Here is a 25,000-nt window from a genome sequence, read left to right as displayed (position 1 = left end):
ACTCACTTTAAGACACCAACATCAAACATAAATATCAGGAACTGATGTCAATACAACTCAATCAATCAATCAATGTATCAATAATGACGAGGCAAATGGTTTTGCTTGTGTCAATAAACGGTTTAGCCACACTGTTTCAGTCTGCGTCAATTGATGCCAGAGTGGTGTTTGTGGTGGGGGTGGTGGATGGCCGGTGGTGCCGGTCGATCCAGTCAACCAGTAAACTTGGAGGAAATTGTAGCTGTTGTAGCTATAAAAAATCAACCATTACATGTTCCTCGTGTGCTCATAGCTCGGTGCTGTTCTGTGAATGTATACACAATTATATACACACACATATACAGGTTGGACAGTATAAATACATATATATACATATATATATACATACACACACACTGGATGATAGATACTATATACATATATTCTTTTACTTGTTTCAGTCATTTGACTGTGGCCATACTGGAGCACCGCCTTTAGTCAAGTAAACTGACCCCAGGACTTATTCTTTGTAAGCCTAGTACTTATTCTGTCGGTCTCTTTTGCTAAACCACTAAGTTATGGAGACATAAACACACCAGCATCGGTTGTGAAGCAATGTTGGGGGTGGTGGACAAACACAGACAAACATACACACACATATATATATATATATATATACGACGGGCAGTAGTGTGGGACACAGACACATATATATATACACACATACAAAAAGCTTCTCACAGTTTCCATCTGCCGAATCCACTCACAAGATTCTGGCTAGCCGGAAGCTATATTAGAAGACAATTGCTGAAGGTGTCATGCAGTAGGACTGAACCCAGAACCACGTAGTTGAGAAACATACTTCTTACCACACAGCCACTGTGTGTGTGTGTGTGTGTGTGTGTGTGCCTCCTTGTGATAAAAAGTATTACAGTTATAAATGAGCAATCACTATCAAGCAAGCAGTCTCATTTTTGTCCAATGTTCCATGGAAACATGTCTGCTGAAGCGAAATTACAACCATGCTTGGAAGCAAATGAAAGCAACAGACAGGGCACCAACTCACAGAATAGTCCATCTTCACAAATTCCAGCTGACCCACAAATGAAGGTGACATATATGACAATTAGTTCTCTTTTTTTCCGTCTGACACAAAATATATTTTTCAAGCTGTTTGTGTCTTGCTTCTCCTGCATCAATCAATCATATCTGATGGCTGAAGGAGACTACACACACACACCAGGATTAGCAGTACTGCTCAGTCATAAAAACCACAAAGGTCTCTAGACAGACAGCTGATGAGAGAGGATTTATTAGTTATTCCATTTCCTATGTGTTCCCATCCTTTGCACTCTAATGTCTTCCATTTTCTTGACACTAATGCTCACAATATTTTCTTTTATTTAAACATACACAAACACACTCACATAAGTTCTCAAGTTTGACAGTATACATATTCTTAGATGCACACACATATATACATGTGTGTATATATGTGTGTATGTGCATGTGTATATATATCGTGGCTGTGTGGTAAGAAGCTTGCTTCCCAACCACGTGATAGTAGGTTCAGTCCCACTGCATGGCACCAAGGGCAAGTGTCTTCTACTATAGCCTCAGGTCAACCAAAGCCTTGCAAGTGGATTTGGTAGATGGAAACTGAAAGAAACCCATCATATATATATATATATATATATATGTCTGATTGGCCCCCATGCTGGTGGCACGTAGAAAGCACCTACTACACTCTCGGAGTGGTTACTGTTAGGAAGGGCATCCAGCTGTAGAAATCTTACCAGATCAAATTGGAGCCCGGTGCAGCCTACTGGCTTACCATTTCTCAGTCAAACCGTCCAACCCATGCCAGCATGGAAAGCGGACATTAAACGACTACGATGATATATATATGGTATATGTGTGTGTCTGTATGTGTTCGTCCTTCCATTGCCACTTAACAACCGGTCTTGGTGTGTTTACATCCCCTTAACTTAGCTGTTTGGCAAAAGACACCGATAGAATAAGTACTAGGCTTAAAAAATAGTCCTGGGGTTGATTTGTTCGACGAAAATCCTCCAAGTCGGTGCTCCAGCATGGCTACAGTCAAATGACAAACAAGCAAAAGAATAAAAAAGGTGTGTGAACATGTGTATGTATATATATATATATATATATATATATATATATACATATAGGTATATTTAAACACATACATACATAGATACATGCATGCAATTACACACATATATATATATATATATATACACATATACACATGTATATATATATATATATATATATATATATATATATATATACTCAGAAGCATGTATAAAAATATCCTTACATGTATATATACATATGCCAGTATCTGTGCATACATACATGTGTGTAGACACATTGCACATATATATATATACATTGCTCCAAGATAAATAATTGAAATCAATAAAGACAAATACAATCATATATACATCGCTAAGATCACTCTTCGTAACATGTCTCTACACAATCTACAGCCATATACACCTGTAGTACACATACACATATATATACACACATACGTGTACCTAAGAACAAGTAAATGTTTGGAATAAAATTATATATGTGTGTGTGTGTGTGTGTGTTTTACTGTCTAGATTATAAGTCTTTATTATGAGACTAAGATAGCACGTTTCTATGTTATCTATATACATACACCTGCACACACAAACTCATATATATATATATACACACATAGACACACGCACGTACGTGAGTATATGAGTGTGCGTGTATGTGTGATAAAATCATATATATAGTTTAGACTGAGATAATTGATGGACAAATATTTTAATCAACCTTTCAGCATTGTGGATGATTGTATACTGGCGCGTGCGCGCGCGCCCGTGTGTGTGTGTGTGTGTGTGTGTAAGAGAGAGAGAAAGAGAGATGTGAATGGGGAAACATGGCAAGGCTCAGTAGAAATCCCTGAAGTTAAAAGAGGGGCTAGAGTCACACGTGTGTGTCTATGTGTGTTTGCATGTATATAAACGCGCGTCCGTGTGTGTATATAAACGTGTCTGTATGCATGTATATAAACGTGTGTGTATGTGTGAGATAAGAAGAGAGAGAGGGGGGTGAGAAACAATAGTAAAACACCTGAGTGTACGTGAGAGGAGTTAGGAGGAGGGTGTGGTGTGTGTGGTGAGAAAGACAGGTGGTAGAAAGTGGTGTATTTAGCAACATATATACACACACAAAGGAGACAAAAGATGGGAATGTGGGAATGGAGGGGGTGGGTAGATAATTGAGGCGAGAGAGAGAGGGGAAGGCAGGAAGGTATGCATACATGCACACACACACAGACGGACACGCTTTTTCATTCATATACTATAAAACCCTTCAATGGTATGCCCTAGCATGGCCGCTGTCTACTCATGACAAAGATATGAATAAATATATAGAGACAGACAGACAGACAGACAGCGGTAGACAGTGAGCTAAACAGAGAAAGAGACAGAGAGAAAGAGAAACAGAGAGAGAATATGAGAGAGAGGGAGACAAAGATAGTGAGAGAGGAAGAAAGCGTCTATAGAAAAAAGAAAGATAGAACAAGAGAGGGAGAGGGAAAGAGAGATAGTTTAAACAACGAAAGAGAAAGAGAGAGGCAGAGAGACAGATAGACAGAGAGTGAGACTGAGAAAGAGAGAGGCAGACAGACAGATAGACAGAGAGTGAGAGAGAGAGAAAGGCAGACAGACAGAGAGTGAGAGAGAGAAAGAGAAAGGCAAACAGACAGATAGAGAGAGAGAAATGAGGAAGCAGGCAGACGACAATTAGTTAAATCTCATTTCCATAGGGAAAAAAAATTATAATAGATAAATAAATAAATATTCATTAAGAGAGAAGTGGCGGCGGCGACGGTAAAAGGTGTAATGATGGGGATGGGGGGGACCCAGAATGAACAGATTGAATATTACAGGAAACATGATATATATTATATATATCTAAGATATAAAGGCAATAAAAAGCATACACATAAACACACATATATAAAGATTTATACACACACACACAAACTATTTATGTATACATAAACTATTTATAAATATGTGCACACATAACAAGAATAGTTCATATTATATATATATATATATATATGGAGTGTGTGTGTATACACATATATACACACACATATATACAAACATACACACATATACACAAACACACCTACATACACACTTTTTTATACAAGGTAATCTGTCCAAGCATGTATACATAGATAGCAAACAGTTTGTGAATGTATATTTACACAGAAAGCTGTTTATACATACACCAAAAATTGTTTAGACATTATATATATATATATATATATATATATATATATATATACACTCACACAGTAAGCTGCTTAAACATCCATGAATTGTTTATACATGTATAAACAAATTATTTATACACAATGTTAACACACATATATACTCAGTGTTTATATACATGTATATACATGCAGGCATATATAACACACACACACTCACATATACACATTGTTTATACATATGTATTAATACATACATAAGTTGTTTATACAAAAAACATAAACAGCATCATATACAATCTATACAGCATGTATATGTGTGTGTATATATTTATATACACACAAAGAGTGTGTCACTAAACAAAAGGCAACAAAGATCATAGGGAAAAAAATGAAAAGCAAATTATGGCAGAGTTTGGGAAAAAGCGACAAAGTACTTTTAACAGGTTTTATGCCTCATCGATAGAGAAAGAGGAATGGTAGAGATGTGTGCGGTACTGGTGGTGGTGGCCATGGCTGTAGCGGCGGCGGTGATTGGAGATCGATAAACGTGTAAGTTGATGAAATCGAAACTGTTCAATTAAAGGAGTGAAGGGCAAGGAGGAGGGAAGGAGAGAGAGAAACAAGTAGAGAGGGGAGAAAAGAAAAAGAGCAAAGAAACCGGGAAGAGTTAATGATGAGAGGGAGAGGGGGAGATAATGATAGCAAGAGGAAGGGGGAGATGATAATGGTAGCCAGAGAGAGAGAGGGGGAGTGGGGAAAATTATAATGACAGAGAGAAGGGGAAAGAAGAGGAAAAGATAATGATAGAGAGAGGGGAAAGTGAGAGTATAAAGAGGATAATGATAGAGAGAGGAGGAAGGGGAGGTTAATGAAGGAAGCCATGTGCTTGATGCGAGAATTTACGTTCGAAATAAGAGAGCGGATGGTTTTGTTTAAGGGGTTAGGGGACGGAGAAAGGGAAGAAAAGTTGAAAAGGAGATAAAAACGACCTGGGGTGGTTGTTATTGGGAAAAGCTTTGGAGAGAGAGAGAGAGGCGGTCGACATAAACGGGAGGAAAGAGGGGGAGTAGAAGGCATGAGACAGAGAGGGGGGAATAAAAGAGTGTGTGTGTGTGTGTACAGATATATATGTGTGTGTGTTTGTGTGTATACATGTGAGGAGAGAGAGAGAGAGAAGGGAAGAACGTTTGTAAAAGGAAAGACCCCCCTAATGTAGAAGGAAGATGTAGGACGAGAAAAGACAAACAGCAAACAAAATTAAGAAAACCGAAAGCAAAGCATATTAAAATTATATTACAGTTATATATAACGATCGAGAGAGAGAGAGAGAATCACACATATATGTATGTATATATATATATATATGTATATATATATATATATATATATATATATATATGTATATATGTATATGTATGTATATATATACGGATGGATGGATGGATGGCTGTGTTTACTTCGAATGTCTGTAAACTAAGTCCAGCTTGATGGCTTTTAGAAACATTCTGTTAATCCATATCACTGTTGTTTTAAGTTGTGCTCTCTGTAATCTGCTAAGATTAGAGCAGCTCAGCGGTGGGGGGGAGAGAGACACCAGAAAGAAATATATAGTACAATCCAAACACGCGCAGGCGTCGAGTACTATATACATATATCTATACATACATGTATATAGAGAGAGAGAGATGAGTGTGTGTGTGTGTGTTTACGTATGTTCATACATACATGTGTGTGTATGTATGTGTTCGTGCATTGGCTGGCGTTTACACGCGCGAGGTGGTAGTAACATACGCTGCTTGTGAAGTACTTCTCCGCGCACTGACTGTCTAACCGCCTCTGTGTATGTGTCTGTGTGTGTGTGTATATATATGTACGTGTGTATGCGTATGTGTATGTTTTTATATAAATGTGTGTGTTTATGTGTATGTGTATTTATATGTATACAGATAGATATCTGGGTATGTGTATATATGTGTATATAATGGGAGTGAATTAATAGATGTTTATGTATGTGTTATGTGTGAGTATATATTATACACACACACACACACATATATATATATATAAGGTGTGTAAAACAGGTATATGTAACAATTTAAATGTATATAATGTGCATGTGTTTCCAGTGTGTGTACATATATGTGATCTACATGACTGCTTTGAGGTTTGTAATATATACATACATGTATGCATTAATGTCTATACATGTGTGATCTTAACAATAAAACAGCTTTATGAAACTAAGATGTTTATTTAAATATCACGTATCTCTCCTTTCTCTGTTCTTCCGATCATAATTATTAATATTCTTATTATCCTTCCACTGCTGCTGCTGCTAATATATCATAAATATCATTAGGCTTTTTTATTACCATTATTACTCGCTTATTTACTATTATTACTAACAACCGAACTAAAAACTCTTGTTATTATTTCATTCAGTCAATACTAATTCCACCACCAGCTATACACACATATATACACAATACTATATATATATTGTTGTATTTGTAGGAAGGCAATAAATTCAATTAAATTGATCTTGTATCACCAATTATACTTACTAGTTAAGACGGGTACAAACAATGTTTAAAACCATTTCACTTTTAAGGCTTCACATGTTCCACTACGATTACGCATACTCTCTCTCTCTTTCCTTCTCCACTCTCTCTTTCTGTATTAATCTTTCTTTCGTTCTCTCTCTCTCTCTCACTCTGTATGTCTATCTGTCTTCCTGTCTGTCTCTCTCGCTTTCTTAATCTTTCTGTCTTTGTTATATATACACATTACATACGAGATTCAAAGATAACCACTTTTTCTTTCACCTTTCAACAACAGGAAGAGACACATACACGATCGCACACACACACACACACACACACACGATCGCACATATATATATATATATATTTATGTGTTCCAGAGCAAATGAAAAAAAGCAAAACGAAACAAAAGCCGTTTAATTTACATATACATACCCACATTTTATATTCATACACACATATATGAATAAACATATATTCACATACGTACACACACACACATACATACATACTCATAACTACATTCACATATAGATGTACACACATATATATTCACATCAATACACATTCACATATAGATACATACATACATATATACATACTCTTATAAATACACACACACACAATATTATATATGCACATTCACACACACAGATGAATAAGGAACCAGGAGCAAACAAAAAAAAGGGAAACCGAGTGGAAGCAAAAAAAAGGGACCCGCCAGTGCTTGCTCGATACAGAACCATAAATAAAACACGTTAGAACCAAACGATTTACAGGACAACATACATACACATATAGATATACAGATGTATACACACACACATATATATATATCATAATATCGTATAATATATCATATAGATATTATATTATAGGGGTGAGACGGCGTGGTTTTGTTGTAAACGGGTAGCAAAAGATCAACAGTGAGAGGAGATGGTGGCACTTACTCAGATCATAGCAACACAAAGCAACCAAGTTTGTCCAAAGTACACCTATTCAACTTTATATTGCCCGAAGGAGACACAAAAACACACAGGCTGACAGCCATTGTGACAGAGGAAGGAATAATAAACAGCAGCAGCAGCTGATAGTGATAGTAGTGAGGATGGTGGTGGTGGTGGTGGTGGTGGTGGTATACTTAGCAGCAGGAGCTGGAGTAACGGTGCTGAATAAGGTGGTGGTGGTGGAAGATAGTGTGATGGTGGCGGTGGTGGAGGAAGTTATTGAGATATGTACAGTGGTGGTGGAAGCGGTGGCGATGGTGACGATGGCGTCGATGTGTAATGATGGTGGTGTTGATGGTGGAAGTTGTTGTAATGGGTATGGTGGTGGCGGCGCCGCTGGTGGTGAGGTGTAATGATGGTGGCGGCAGCGGCAAATCATATGTAATGATGGCGGGGCTGGAGTAACGGTGCTGAATAATGTGGTAGTGGTGGTGGGAATAACTGTGTAGTGATGATGGTGGTAGTGGTGGTGGTGGTGGTGGCAATCACGTAATGAAGGTGTAGTGAGACGTGTGGTGGTGGTGGCGGCGGTTGTAATGATACGTATGGCGGTGACGATGGTGGCGGCGCTCATGATACAAGTGATGGTGGTGTTGGTGGTGGTAATGTCTATGGTTGTGAAGGTGGAGACGGCGTTTATTAGCAGTGGTGGCGGTAGAAGCGGCATTGAGAGTGGTGGTGGTGGCAGTGGGGACGGCAACGGTGGGAAGCGTTGATTACTGGTGGTGGTGGTGGTGGCAGTGGTGGTGGTAGATGGTTTCTTACCCGTGGCGGCGGTGGCGGTGTTCTTAATAATAGTGAGATGTTGGCGCCGGCGTTGAGTGGTCTTGCTGATGGGCGGCGGAGATGGGGAGGGGAAAAAGGCAGTTCACTACGTGATAGTGGTAGCGAAGGCGGAAGAGCGATGACAGTTGAGGTGGTGGTGGTGGAGCAGCGAAGACATCAGCAGCAGCAGAAGAAAAGCAAAGAGTGAGAAAGAGGAGGAGGAAGAGAAATAAGGAGAAAAATAGTAACAATAGAAATATGCATGATGGTGGTGGTGGTGATGACGTGAGAGAGAGAGAGAGAGACAGGCAGACAGAGAGAGATCGTGTTGCTGGTGTTAGATATGGTGATGACAACGATGAAATGATGAGAATAAAACTGTGCTGCTGCTGCTGTTGGAGATGATGATGATGATGATGGTAGTGTTGATGGCGTTGGACAGAGGCGGAAGCGAAGTAATATTGCTAATGATTATTTTTGTGTTTCACTTTTTAAAAGCGGGGGAAGACGGCGATCGATATATACACATATTCACAGGTTTATGTATACACATAACATGTGTGTATATGTGAATGCACACATACATACATAATACAAGTATGCATATATATACATATATACATATATATACATATATACATATATATCATATGCATATATAACACACATCTGTGTATGCATCGAATGTGTACAAATAAATATTTATATAATAGCATTTCTATTACATCTATAATCTGAAGATATGTTTATAACACTGACACAGATATATACATATATATATATATGCATACGAGTATGTGCATATGTATGTATGTGTGTGTATATAGAGAGGTAGGTAGATAGATAGATAGATAGATACATACATACATACATACATACATAGAGGGATAAATAGATAGATTGGTAGATAGATATAAATTTGTGTGTGTGCGTATATAAAGATATATTTTATAGATATTGATAAGACATATTCCCAAAAGGGCGTTGACCGTGCTTAAGGAGAGCATGAATTTATTCTGTCAAAAGAAAAGTTGACAGTAACTTCGAAGTTTCATTAATAAGCGGTTTCGTCAGTCAAACGAAAAAGAATCACTGGCAAGACTCTGAAGTGGTCGTCAGCTTCCCCTCCGTTTTATCTTCTTTCACTTGTCCCAGTCCATCAGGCAGCGGTCATGCTGGGGCGCTGCCTTCAACAGACTCGTCGGATGAATTGAATGTAGTACTTATCCAGGACAGCCAGCCAGGCAACTCAGTACAGAAACTTTCCCGGCTACAGATATCGGAGTATCGCCAGCAGGCCACAGAGAGCGTTGACACACAGATTATGGATAATCTTAAGCCAAAGTCCAAGAGATCCAATCATATGAGAAAGAAGGCATCATAGAATCTTAAGTACGTATACTTACATACATGCAATCAAAGGCAAAGTACACACACATATATACACATACACATATATACACATACACAACTATATGGCCATACATACATAGACGCACACGCACATAAACATACATACAAAGCATAGCCGTGTGGTAAGAAGCTTGCTTGCCAGCCACGTGGTCCCAGGTTCAAGTCCCACTGTGTGGCAACTTGGGCAAGCGTCTTCTACTATCGCATCAGGCTGACCAAAGCTTTGTGAGTAGATTTGGTTATGTGGAAACTGGAAGAAGCCCATCATATATATATATAAAAAACAATAACAAAAAACAAAAAAACAACAAAGTGAGGACGTGATATGGATAGTATTATTGGACGCTCAGGAAAGGATATATATATATATATATATATATATATATATATATAAGAAAAAAAAGAAAATGGAGAAATTGATATATAGACATCAATTTATTGAAACAAATCCACTGCACAGTGGTTGTCTACTCTTTATGCAAAGTCTGACCACCTCCTGTACCTACACCTTAAAACCATCATGGCATCTGATGTGGCTTTTTAAACCAGACAAGACACCCACATAGATTGCGTATCTGATTTGGACCACTAAGAGCTGCAGATAAGCTCTGATCATTGTGGATCTTAAAATGTCTTTTGAGGCTTCCATTACATAACATACACACATTTGTGATGCTGTTCGTGCTTTCTGTAAACCCCTTGTCATTCCTGTTCAGGAGGTCTGAAGGGGATCTCACTGGTTCACAAGGAAACAGAAATACCAGAATTACACACTGCTTCTTTGTCGATGACTTGAAACTGCCAAGAATATGCATGAGAGGAAAAAGAACCTTGAGCTGGTTACAACATTCTCAAAGGATAAAGGGTTAGAGTTCAGTCAGGGTAAATGTTGTGAAACGAGGGAAATCTGTAAACCAGACTAGCAGCATCTCCAACAATGACTTAACTGTCTTCCCTGTATCCGATGAGGAATGTTACAGATATCTAGAGGCAGACAAAAACATAATTTACGATGGCAGTTGTAACAAGACATGTGTAACTAAAGAATATTACAACCAATTTAGGAAAATATAGACCTTGGAACTGGCTGCATTCAATAAAACAGTGGCCCACGATGTGTTTGCAGAGCCAGTACTCATACCAACATTTGGGCTGCTTGATTGGACGCTTGATGAGATCCAAGCCATTGATGTGAAAACCTGGAAGGTACTGACCAGCACAGTGATGTGGGCCGCCTCTACTTAAAATGGTTTATACCTGTAATTATTGGAGCACTGTGATATTAGGCTTCTCAAAACCATGAAGGAGAAAGCTGATTTGAAGACTACGGATCCACCGATCACTGAAGCTGTAAAAAAATCTATAAAACTTTCCAGAAGTTTATCATTGAAGTATATATGTGCATGTCTCGATATACGACTATATGCATGAGAATGCGTACATAAAACAAAATATACAAATCTGCACGTGCACTGACTCTAAATACTGCACATATACACACACATACAAACAAAAATACCCTGTTGATGTTGTTGAAATTCCAATGACAGAGCTTTTGGTGTAGGTTAGAAACTAGCTCTTTCTCTACTAGCAAAAAAAAAAATCTTGAAATAAAACTAAACAATGACATACAGGCATAACTATATGGGTCCCGACAAATACATTGTTTCACCCGGAGGTCCGTGCGCCCGGACGAAACAAACTGTATTTTGTCGGACTCGTTTTTGCTTTTTATAAAATGTATGGCAACTTAAACTTTGCACCTTTGAGGTCTTTAATTTCTTTGTATTGTACGAAGTCCGACTACGTTCCTTCTTAATCAGGTAACCCAAGACGTGTGTGTGTGGTATGACCGAAAATGGTGAATGATTTGACCTGGCCGGATTTGGTGGCTATTTTTACCAAGTCCAGCGACCATGCACGGATTTGGCTGTTATTTTTAGCAACTCGAACCCCACCCTCTCTCTCTCTATCACTCTGGCTGACAAGAAGAGAACGCGGAGGAATGAAATGTGACGAAAGAGTGAAATAAATAAACACATAAATAAATAGATAAATAAATGGATAAATAAATAAATGGATAAATAAAAATTTACTACAGAGAAGAGACAGGAAAGAAAGGAGATCTAACAAAGATGTTGAAAGGAAATGATGAATGGTGGCGATGGTGGCGATGGATGCGGTTGTGGTGGAGATAATAGAGAGGAGGAGAGAGAGAGAGAGAGAAGTGGGTGGATTAGTGTTAATAGAATAGAGAGAGTGATAAGAAGAAGAAGAGGGGGGAGGAAAGAGTGAAAGTTATAAAGAATGAGAGCGAAGTAGAGAGAGAGAGAGACCGGTGATAGAATAGAGAGAGTAATACTAAGGAGAGAAGGAGTAAAGTGTGAAAGTTATACAGAATGAGAGAGCGGTAGGCAGAGAGTGGTTGCGAAATAGAGCGAGTAATAAGAAGCAGGGAGGGTGAAATAGAGGGAAAGAGAAAGAGTAATGATAGAGCAAGGAGGGTGAAAGAGAGAGAGAGAGAGCAATAATGAGCCGGGGAAGGAGAAGGAGAGGGAGGGGGTGTCTAATATATCTGGGATAAAGAATGGAGAGATAAAAGATTGGCCTCTTTGTTTTTCTATTCTGATTCTATTCACATCTAAACTGCTTTTATCAGAAGGAATAATATTAGATTGACTGGCGGTACTTGACCGGTTCTCACTTTGGTGTGTGGTAGATTGTGAATGAGATAGAGAGAGAGAGAGAGAGAGAGAAAGGGAAGGTGGTAAAAGACTGTGAGTAGAACGAGAGAGAGAGAGAGGAAAGAGGGGGAAGTGGTAAAAAGCTGTAACCATAAAAAGAGGGGAAAGTGGTGAAATGGAGGAATTAGAGAGAGAGGGGGAAAGGCGGTGGTGAAAAGCAATAACTATAAAGAGAGGAAGGAAGTGGTGAAGAGAAGTAACTATATAGAGAGGGGGGCAGAAGAAAGACAGTGACTATGGAGAGGGGAGGTACTGGTATAAAAGAGTAAGTATAGTGAGAGAGGGTGGTGGTGATGAGAAGCAGTATGGAATGAGAGAGAGAGAATGTGGTGAAATACAGTAATTATAGAGAGAGAAGGGGAAAGGTAACTTGAGAGCGAGAGTGCAAGAAGGTGGTGAAATACAGTAATCATAGAGAGAGAGAGAGAGAGAGAGAGAGAGAGAGGAAGAGAGACGGAAGGTGATAATTAGAGAGAGGGGAAGAGAGAGAAAGAAGGCGGTGAAATATAGTAATTATATAGAGGGTAATACATAAAGAGAGAGAGAGAGGGAAGCATGCCTGTGAACCACATTAACCATATATAGAGAGAGGGAGGTGGTGAAAAACAGTAATTGTAGAGAGAGAGAGAGACGAAAAGTGGTGAAATACAGTAATTATAGAGAGAGAAAGAGGTGATGAAAGACAGTAAGTATATAGAGAGTAATATAGTAAATATATATATATATATATATATATATATATAGAGAGAGAGAGAGAGAGAGAGAGAGCCTTGCCGGTGAAAAGCATAGACTATATAAGAGAGGGAGGTGGTGAAATACAGTAATTATAAAGAGAACGTGATAATATGAGAGAGAAAGAGAGAAAGAGATAGAAGGTGATAAGAACAATAAGTGAGAGTGCAAATAGAGCAAAAGGAGGAGTAGATATAGTAAGAGAAAGAGAGAGAGGGGGAGTGTTGATCGAGGAAGGTGCTCCAGTTATGACCATCCTGTCTTTGTTTTTTCAAATATTTCTGACATTGTATGTGGGACTTTTAAATGAAGAGCTCTGTACGAGACAGATTTGGCTGCCACTTCTAGCGGATCGGAAAACTTACTACACAGCAAAGCTATATATATATACACAGACACACGCACACACATACACACATGTATAACACACACGCACGTGGATGTTTATTTATATATATTTTGTATAAACGCGAGACGAGAGGAAAGCAAAGAACACGATTTTTCAAATTGTGAAGGGAGAAGAAGAGGAATAAAAGAGAGAAAATGTTGGTGTTGTTGATGTTGAAGGAGAGAGAGAGAGAGAAAGAGAAGAATGAGGGAGGGGGAATTGATGTTTGAAAGAAAAGAAAAGAAAAAATTAATCAACACTGTAAAAAACAAACAAACACAATAATTGTGAAAACAAAGTGAGGAGAAGGAGGGAGCTATATGTGGTAGCTCGTCTTGCTAAAAATAGCAACTAAATACCGCTTCAGATCATATACAAAAAGAAAACAAAAACAAACAATTCTTGCAGTCGAGATGGACAACCGAGGGCTAAACAACATTTTCAGTAGTAAATAGTGGCAGAAAAGGTGGTGTTGGTGGTTGATCCGAATTTGGCTGAAGACTGGGTCTTTTGGATATCGCGTGTGACACGCTGCTCAATGCTGGTAATGAAAACTAATAAATTCCCCTCAGAAAATCTCGTTTACATGAAAGTGTTTAAGACTCGCCTGACAAAAATACATACATGCACGCATGCATACATACATATATACATAGACACGTGCATACATATATACATAAATACATACATACAGGGTGGCCCCAAAGTAGGTTTACTGTTAAATTTCTTTTAAAACATTTTATTACATTTAAATTTCCATCTTTCAATTAACTAAATTAGCAGAGAATAATGGTTTCCTATGTTTTCATAATTAAGATCTAAACTGTTAATATATGAATGCGAAAGAGATAATTCAATAACTGTAGACCTACTTTTGGGCCACCCTGTATATATATATATATATATATATATATATATATATATTGTTCTTTTACTTGTTTCTGGCATTTAATTAAGGCCATGCTGGAGCACTACCTTTAGTCAAACAAATCGACTCCAGGACTTATTCTTTGTAAGCGTAGCACTTATTCCATCGGTCACTTTTGCCGAACCACTAGCTTACAGCAGCAGACAAAATACCACTAAGCATTTCACCTGGCGTGCTAATGATTCTGCCAACTTACCACCTTTAATAATAATAATAATAATAATAATAATTTTTTCTACTGGAGGCACAAGGCCTGAAATTTTGGGGGAGGTGGATTACATCAACCCCAGTGTACAACTGGGCGGCGGTAGTGGTGGTGGTGGTGGTTCCATCCCCACCATCAGTTGGAGAAGATAAGATGACAGGAAATGGCTAATCTGCATTTCTCACACAAGGCAGGAAGCCTGGAATTTTGTAGAGGAGGAAAGTGAAGGAGAGGGGGAGGGAGATATGGGAAGTTGTGATGTTCATTTCTTTTCCAAAGGCCTCTCATTAAACTGAAATGGAACCATGGTTCTATGCAAGAAGAAGAAGAAGACGAAGAATGAAAGAGATAATAAAGAAAGAAGGTTTGAGGTGGAAGTTTGATTAAAAGACCAATTATCATGAAGTGTGTGTGTGTGTTAAGTGGTGGTGGATAGGGCAAGAGAAAAAGAAGAGAAGAAAGAGTGAGGGAGTGTCTAACAGGGTGAGGTTGGGGGGAGAGGTAGGGACACCAGAGTGGGGTAGGGGTGCCTGATGTCAGAAAGGTGGACAATGGATAAGGGGGTTCAAATTTCAGCCAAGCTATCCAACAAAGATAAGAGTGTGAAAGAAGCAGGGTGGTGTGGGGTGGAGGTGGGGGATAAGAGGGTCCCAGGTCCTGTGTTTTAGAAAAAGGTCAGTGCTAGGATGATAGTCTTAAAGACACTCCAGCCTTGACAAACCTGTCTGTTAGGACCTTGGGCAAATGTCTTCTTCTGTGGGTGTGTGTGTGCTTGTCTCCCAACAATGCTTAACAACCAGTGTTGGTGTGTTTATGTCCTCGTAACTTAGAAACTCAGCAAAAGATGTCGACAGAATAAGCACCAAAATAAGTCTTAGAGTTGATTTGTGTGACTACAATTCTTCAAGGTGGTGCCCCAGTATGGCCACAGTCTAATAACTGAAACTACTAACAGATTAAAAAAATATGCATGTGTCTGAGTGTATGTGTTAGTGTGTGTGTGTGCATGCATGAACATGTGTTAGTGTGTGTGTGTGTATTTGTGTATGTGTGGTTGTGTGCATGTGTGTGAATAAATGTTTGGGTATATGTACAAATGTTTGTGTGTGTGTGTGAGGGTTTGACATACATATGCATATGTGTGAGTGTGTGTCCGTGTGTATGAGCTGGCATTTATGATTATATGAGTGTCTGTGTGTGTGTGTGCATGTGTTTGCGTCTGTGTGTGTGCGTGTGTGTGTGTGTGTGCGTGTGTGTGTGTGTGTGTGTGTGTGTTAATTGAGAACATCAGAGAAGAATGATAATGAAAGGAAGTGATACAGAAACGATGGAGGCTGGGGGTTAAGTAGGAGGAAGAAGCACACTCTCTCTCTCCCTCCAACCCTCTCTCATTCTCTTTCTCTTCTTCCCTCCCTCCTCCTTTCTCTCTCTCTCTCTTCCCTTTGTCTCTCCCTTTCCCTCTTTCTCTGTCACAGATCAAATCTTTTGGAAGAAATATTTGAAGAATTCCTTTTAATAAACCATTTCTCTGCTTTCAATAGATTTATTTTAGTCTGTTTAACCATGGACCGATGACCACACACACATACACACAGCTGAAATATATATGTAAATATACATGTAAATAGATATATATATATAATGTGTGTGTGTGTGCGTGTGTATGTATTTTTTTTTATTCTTTTACTTTTTTATTTCTTTCGGTCATTTTGACCGTGGCCATGCTGGAGCACCCGTGGCCATGCTGGAGCACCTGTGGCCATGCTGGAGCACCATCTTTAGTCGAACAAATCGACCCCAGGACTTATTCTTTGTAAGCCTACTGCTAATTCTACCAGTCTCTTTTGCTGATCCACTAAGTTACAGGGACGCAAACACACTAACATTGGTTGTAAAGCGATGGGGTTTGGGGTGGGGGTCAAACACCGACACACAAACATATACATACATATATATATATATATATATATATACACACACACACACACATATATACATATATGGGGGGGAGCTGAAAAGTTCCCAGCTTTAAGGGTTTCATGAAAGGCCTGGCTGGAGGCCCAACCTTCCGAGTTCTTTCACAGGGCTTAGAAAAACTGAAGGATCCCTGCAGTAAGTGTGTGAATCTGAGAGGAGGGGAATATGTTGGATAAAATCATAATTAACTGATCCTCATCCTGTATTTTTCTTTTACATAAAGCAAGGAACTTTTCAGTGTCCCCTTGTAACTGAACACACCATTTGGTCTGGGTTGTTCAACCTGTTACTCCCCTAACCCCATCTTCTTTTGCCTTACCCCCGCCTTTTTTCATTCCTTGATGAGTTAGTTTTGGGGTATATAATCCACTAAGCATGCAAACTTCCATAGCCGTGTGATAACAGCAATATATATGATGAAATATCCACAGTTATACCGTCATATCACTGAATATCAATAGATCTATGATCATATCAATAAATATCGATAACTGTGTGATTATATCAGTAAATATTCATAGCTGTATGAATAATTCTATTGATAAATATCAACAGTTGCCTGATCACGTCATTGATTATCCATAGATATACAATTATATAAGCAAACAGTCACAGCTCTATCAATATAGGTTATATCCATAAATATCCGTAGTTATATGGCTTTATCTATAAATATTGAGAACTACGTGATGAGTAAAAGGCATAAAAACATAAATTTTACATATGGTTCTTAATTTAATTGTTTTCTACAGCTGTTTCGACATAGTAAAACCATCAGGTATATTACCATCTCTATAACTAGTTGTTTATTTATATCATAGATATAGCATGCCCAACTGACAACAAGGTATGCGAAAAGGAAGAAAGAAAAGTCGAGAGATATGACAGGTTAGCTTGGGAGGTTGAGCAGTTGTGGTCGATGAAAAAGGTGGTAGTAGTACCAATAATTGTCGGAGCTATGGAAAAGTGAGTAAGAATCTTGAGACTCCACTAAACTCCACCAACATCAATTGCACTTGCATGTTTAAATAAATAATATGTAAATATTACAGTCTGGCTTGACACCAGTTCACACCTTTATGCTATCTCTCTGGCTATCTATCTACCTCTTTATCTATCTATCTATCTATCTATCTGTCAGTCTGTCTGTCTGTCTATATACCTGTGTGTGTTTATCTGCATATGTGCATAAGTGACTGGAAGATAGAGAAAAGAGATACAACACACACACACATATATATATATATACACATAAACACATATATATGTATGTGTGTGTATATATATATATATATATATATATATATATATATATATAATTACACACACATCTATATATGTGTGTGTGTGTAGACACACATAACTTTTGGTTCTTAAAAACCGATATCTTGCTTGTGTACAACAATATACAACAATACAGATCTATATATTTATATATATAGATCTATATTTATATGTATAATCTATATCTATATCTATATACATATTTATGCACAAACACACACATGTATATAAATAATCAATTACATATATATTTATTTAAATACATATATATATATCCATATACGTGTCTGTGTGTGTATAATCGACATATATATGCAATATGTTCATCTCTTCCCCTCCCAACCATCCACCCAGTCTATGAGAAAACAATACCCATAGAATATTAACAATGTTCTGCTTCATAACACTTGGTAACATCTTGTAACATCAACTTCTATTTTCCAATATTTTGCTCAATATAATAAACTAACAGACACTCCATTTATGAGTGAGTGGCGCAATTTGTGGCAGCTTTTTGTTGTCTTTTTTTCTTTCCACAGTCTATAGAAGTATTTCAGCATATTGGCTGATGATTGATTCCTCTCTCGTGCACGTGTGTGTGTGTGTGTGTGTGTGGAAGTGTGTGTGTGTGTGAGTGTATGTGGATGTGTGTGGGGGGGATGCGTGTGTATGGATGGATGTATATAAATATCTACCTTTTATCTTTTACTTGTTCCAGTCATTAGACTGTGGCCAGGCTGGAGCACTGCTTTGAAGAGATTTTAGTTGAACAAATCGACCCCAGTATGTCTTTTTTTTTCATTTTTTTAAAGCCTAGTAATTATTCCATTGATCTTTATTGCCAAACCACTAGGTCATGATGACATAAACCCACTACACTCTTATAGTGGTTGGCATTAGGAAGGGCATCCAGCTGTAGAAAGTTCACCAGATCAGACTGAAGCCTGGTGCAGCCTTCTGGCTTGCCAGTCCTCAGTCAAACTGTCCAACCCAGCGATGATGATGATGATGATGATGATATAAATATATCTCTATATCTGACTGAATCTTCTATGTGTCAACTTGTCCCTCCTTGCAACAATGTAACCTTTGACCTAATCAAGATGACCCTTGGCCTCAAGAGTATCTGACAGTATACACCTCACCTGGATTTTTACCACCTCTGAGGTTCCACCTGCCATGAAACATATGTAGCCCGGATCTTACATACTCCATTCCATAACTCTTATATATACATGTACATATATATATTTATAATGGTCGTCGATCTGTGTAGAAGGTGTCTTAGCTGCAGCTCATTCACGTTGAAACAAAGACCTTTCTTTTGTCCAAATCACAAAGTTTCCCTCTCAATTTTACCCACGACTGACCCAAGGGGACAAGTGTTAATGTCAACACCAATATTTAGGTAACAGCTTTATTGCCAAACTGCCTACTTTCACTTTCACTCTCTCTCTCTCTCTCTCCACATGCATGCACACACACACACACACACATGCATGCCCCGATATGCAATGATGTGTACGTGTCAGGCATTGATTTCTGGGGGTCGGTTGTGGGGGGAAACAGGCTGAAAGCCACAAAAGCTGAGGTGATTATTACTGGTAGGAGAGGAGGAAGAGGAATGAAGGAGGATGTGGTGATGATGAAATTGGCTGGTAACAGATGTCACTGGCCTAGATATGACAGAGGGGTGGGGGGGATGGGGAGACGGGAGAGAGGGAGAACTAGAAAGAGAGAAACAGAAGGTACTTAAAGAGAGAGAGAGAGTTAGGGAAAGAGAGTGCTAGATATGGAGACAAAGAGAAAAGAGAGAGAGAGGGAGAATTATGGAGAGATACTTAGAGAGAGGGGAGGGGAGAGAGAGAGTTAGAAAAGGAGATAGTGAGAGAAGAGAGAGAGAGAGAGTTGGAGAGAGAGAGATGGAAAGAGAGAGAGAATTAGAAAGGTACTTAAAGAGAGAGAGAGAGTTAGGGAAAGAGAGAGAGAGAGTTAGGGAAAGAGAGTGTCAGAGATAGAGAGAAAAGAGAGATGGAGAATTAGAAAGAGATACTTAGAGAGAGAGAGAAAGCAAGAGAGAGGGTGAGAGAGAGAGAGAGAGAGAGAATTGGAGAAAGAAATAGTGAGAAACAAGAAAGAAGGAGAAAGACAGAAAGATATATACTGAGAGAGAGAGAGAGAGAGAGTTGGACAGAGGTGGGGAGAAAGAGAGAAATAGAGAGAGGGAGAGAGAGAGAGAGACTGAGCAAGAGGAATTGTCTGGTCCTGCTGGCCAGAGAAGACAATGACAAACAGGCGGCCATTAAATTAATACTTACAGATTGCTGTAATCAATATACCAGAGTAAACGAGGTGAAAATAAAATATGTAATTATTTTAATAACTTAGTAACTCTATCGGAATAGTGTTTGAGTAGAATTAAACCCTGTCTACAGACCTGCATCGAAACTATATCTCACACGTTGTATAATTAAAATAACCAATAACAACAACAACAACGATGATGATGATGATGATGACGATAATAATAATAATCATAACAACAACAACAAAAACAATGATGGTGATAATAATAATAATAATAATAATAATGATGATGATGATGATTTCAAGTCTTAACACAAGGCCAGCAATTTCAAGAAATGGGGCAAATTGATTACATCAACCCTGGTACACAACTGGTGCCTATTTTATTGACCCCAAATGGATGAAAGGCAAAGTTGACCACTGCTAAACATTTTGCCTGGCATGCTAACGATTCTGCCAGCTCGCTGCCTTACTCAATAACAATGGATGGTGGTGATGATGATGATGATGATGATAATGATGATGATGATGATGATGATGGTGATAAAAATAGTAACAAAAACAACAATAATGTGCAATCTTCTGTTATCTCAATATACAACCTACTTGGGTTATCAGTTAAAATGTCGACAAGAATGTTTGTAATTAATAATCTGGTCATAATTAATTACTAAAGCTTCATCTGATTGAAATTGTCTATAACAACGACGATGTCTAAAATTGACCCAAGGTCACAAATTTTGGGGTGGAAGGTACAGTTGATTAAACTGACCCCAGTATTTGACTGGGATTTACTTGCTGAAGCCCCACAATTGATACTTACTAAAGTAGGGAGTTTGCTTTCCAGCCACATGGTCCTGGGTTCAATCCCACTGTGTGGTGCCTTGAGCAAGCATTTTACTATAGCTCAGGGTTAACCAAAGCTTTGTCAGTGGGTTTGGAAGAGGGAACCTGAAAGAAGCCTGTTGTGTGTGTGTGTGTGTGTGTGTGTGTGTGTGTGTGTGTGTGTGTGTGTGTGTGTGTGTGTATTTAATAATAATAAAAAGTAACTACAAAAGAATGAGACCTTGATATTAGATAAATTGAGGATTATATACGTTATAATTTAGAACAAACAGTAAAAGGTTCTCCTTATAGTACTCAGAGTTTCGAATGTTGGAGCGAAGAGCTATGATACGTTTTTGTCAGTTGGTGTTGGTGGTGTTTGTACTGGTAGCGGTTGTGGTGGTTGTGGAGGTGGTGGTGGTGGAGCTGGTTGAAGTGAATCGCCCCCACACCCACCCTGTATATCCCACCCCATTATCTCTTCCTCAAAGGTTCAAGTATTTTCCTCTTCACCGCCCCCCCCCTCCCGCTCACGCCTCAGTGCCAAGCTCTGTCAGTCACTGGAAACGCCTGACTCAGCATGATAACATTATTATTAAGTCACACACACATGCACACGCACACACGCACACACATAGTCATAGATACACCTGCATACATACAGATACATGCCCACACAGAACCACACACACACTTAGTCACACGCCCACACAGAGTCTCTCTCTCTCTCTCTCTCTCAGTCTCTGTCACTATCTCTCTCACACACACACGCACACATACATACACACTTACAAACACACAGACACACACAGCCAAACACAGTCACACACCAACACAAGCTCACATATACAATCTCAAGCAGTCACACACATACATACACATGCACTCACACACCTACACATGGACAACTACACACACACACACACACACACTCACACATGCTGTCTGATGCTCAAAGAGATACACACATACACAGTCTCATACGCAGTCAGATACACACACACATATACACACCCTTGCACAAACAGAGGTATATACACACATTCTTTCTCTTTTTTCACACACATGCACATGCAAACACACACACTCAAATATAGTCATGCACACACACACACAAACACACATAGACATGCACATAGTTACACTCAAATACATGTACACACACAAACAGTCTCCCCACCACCACCACCACCACCACAGAGCAATGACTACCAAACGATTTCCCACTTTTTAAAATATTATTGGGTTATCCCATAAATAATGCATTTTTTTTTTATACTTCTTTTATTTTTCAAAATTAAGAAAAAACAAAATTCTTTTTTTAATCCAAAATGTACTCTCCTTCATTTTCTACAAATACTCTCTTACCACACAGCCACTCCTGTGCCTATATACATCAACACTATACACATATATTAAATGTTCTACTTGTCTGATGCTGGCCAGATCCAGCCTGTCATACGTACCCGACAATGTCATTCTAAAAATAAGCCCAAATTGTAAGGTTTGTAGAGCATTAATGAGGGCATGTGGGACGGGGTCAGTGAGATGAGGACAGCATGGTGTGTGGTTTGAATGAGATCATGAGGATGTGTTTGTGTGAAGTAATTGAGATAACGAGAAAAGTCACAGCTCCATAATGGTTGTGGGTTTCATGAAGTGATGAGGACATGTTGTGAGGTTCGTAAAACCTTTAATGAGGGTATGATGTGTGGAGTTATTGAGATAACGAGGACTTGGTGTAAGTTTAATGAGATAAGAAGGACATGGTTTGTAGGTGTGATATCAGATAACAAGAACACATTGACCATAGTCCTATAATCAAAGATGCTCCAGCTGGTGACCATCCCATCTTTTTTTTTTTTTTCAGATAAAGTCTATCTGGGATTGTCATTCGTCAGTGTGCCCATCCTCTTTCTAAGGTGACAGATTTGTTATTTGTGGTAGATTTGGGTGTTATTTCTAGCAGGTCAGGCGAATGAAGTTCACCTCATTAGCATGCATACATATACTGACATATACTGACATACACACACACACACACACACACATATATATACGACAGGTTTCTGTCTCCCAAATCCACTCACAAGGCTTTGGTCAACCCAAGGCCATAGTAGAAGGCATGACACTTGCTTTGGGAAGCAAGCTTCTTACCACACAGCCACGCCTATGCCTATATACGTATAAATATATATACACACATAAAATTAATACTAAAAGAACATTCTCATACAAATAAACGACAATTATTAATTAACATAATGTATGCGTTTGTGCTTATACTCACATCCATACACACATTTGCATATTCTGTCCACAGATGTGTGAAAGTAGCATGACTTGGTCTTCTCTGCTGTCTCTCATGCATTGTGTAACCAGATACACACACATGCACATACGCGCGCGCGCGCACTGATACATATGTGCTTATACATGCAGACTCATAGACACACACATACACACGCAGAATGAATTGACAGACAGCAACATTGCTAATAATAAATGGAAAACCTTGTTCATTATTGTAGCATGAATAAAGACAATGGTAAGAGCTGCGATAACAACAACAGCATCATTACCACCGCCACCACCACCACCACCACTACCACCGCTGCCGCCACTATTACCAACAGCAGCTCTCATCCCGTGAATGTTAGCAAGGGAGCTAACCCAATATTAACAATAACAACTATAAATCTAATAATAATAATAATAATAATAATAAACAAGAGCATTCAGAGAGCACAAACCTCCACCAGAGCAACACTAACGACCTCTCAACAATTAGCCAGTGTCACTTGACTGGCTCCTCCTGTGCTGGTGGCACGTAAAAGCATGCACTACACTCCCAGAGTGGCTGGCATTAGGAAGGGCTTCCAGTTGTAGAAACCTTTCGAGATCAGATTGGAGCCTGGTGTAGCCATCTGGCTTGCCAGGCCTCAGTCAAACCATCCAACCCATGCCAGCATGGAAGGCGGACGTTAAATGATGATGATGATGATGGTGATGATGAGGATATGATAAGCTTCTTCTGTTTCCATCTACCAAATCCATTCACAAGGCTTTGATCAGCCTAAGGCTATAGTAGAAGACACTTGCTCAAGGTGCCATGCAGTGGGACTGAACCTGGAACCATGTGGTTGGTAAGCAAATTTCTTACCACACACCTACACCTGTGTCTAGATATATATATATATATATATATATATATATATATATATATATATATATATATATGTATGTATATATAATGTGTGTATGTTTATGTATATATATATATAAAATATTATGAATATATATATATATATAATGTGTGTATGTTTATGTATATATATATATAAAATATTATGAATATATATATATATATATATATATATATATATATACACACACACAAACATACACACATGCATTATATATATATATATATATATATATATATATATATATACACACATATACATATATATGTGTTAATTCTGTTGAAATATCATTCTCTCTTTAAAATCTCAAAGTGTTACTGTCATTACTCACTCCCTCCGAACTCATTTTTTTTTCCCTGCAGCAAATATTGTCTTTTTTTCTTTACCAATTCCAGTT

The 25,000-nt window shown here is 38.5% G+C and overlaps 1 protein-coding gene across 17 annotated transcripts in view; it reads right to left on the bottom strand.

Moving 5' to 3' along the window:
- Nucleotides 1–25,000, bottom strand: part of LOC128247007 (uncharacterized) — a 361,520-nt gene that overhangs the window by 251,243 nt on the left and 85,277 nt on the right. For 3 of the 17 annotated variants that reach the window (XR_016238539.1, XM_089342828.1, XM_089342835.1), the window contains exon 1: nucleotides 7,773–7,950. The exons of 4 other annotated variants lie outside the window; for them this stretch is intronic. The gene's annotated coding sequence lies outside the window, so the exon portion shown is untranslated. Of the gene's footprint in view, nucleotides 1–4,713; nucleotides 4,930–5,736; nucleotides 6,132–6,843; nucleotides 7,032–7,772; nucleotides 8,111–25,000 lie in introns of those variants that run through there. 10 more of the 17 variants (XM_089342826.1, XM_089342837.1, XM_089342832.1 and 7 more) reach the window with 7 other exon arrangements.

Source organism: Octopus bimaculoides, chromosome 26, assembly GCF_046866305.1.
Source record: "Octopus bimaculoides isolate indiv1 chromosome 26, ASM4686630v1, whole genome shotgun sequence".
NCBI classification, from domain to species: Eukaryota; Metazoa; Mollusca; class Cephalopoda; order Octopoda; family Octopodidae; genus Octopus; species Octopus bimaculoides.
Note: the sequence above shows the minus strand (reverse complement) of the source record. Positions and strands in the feature narration are given on the sequence as shown.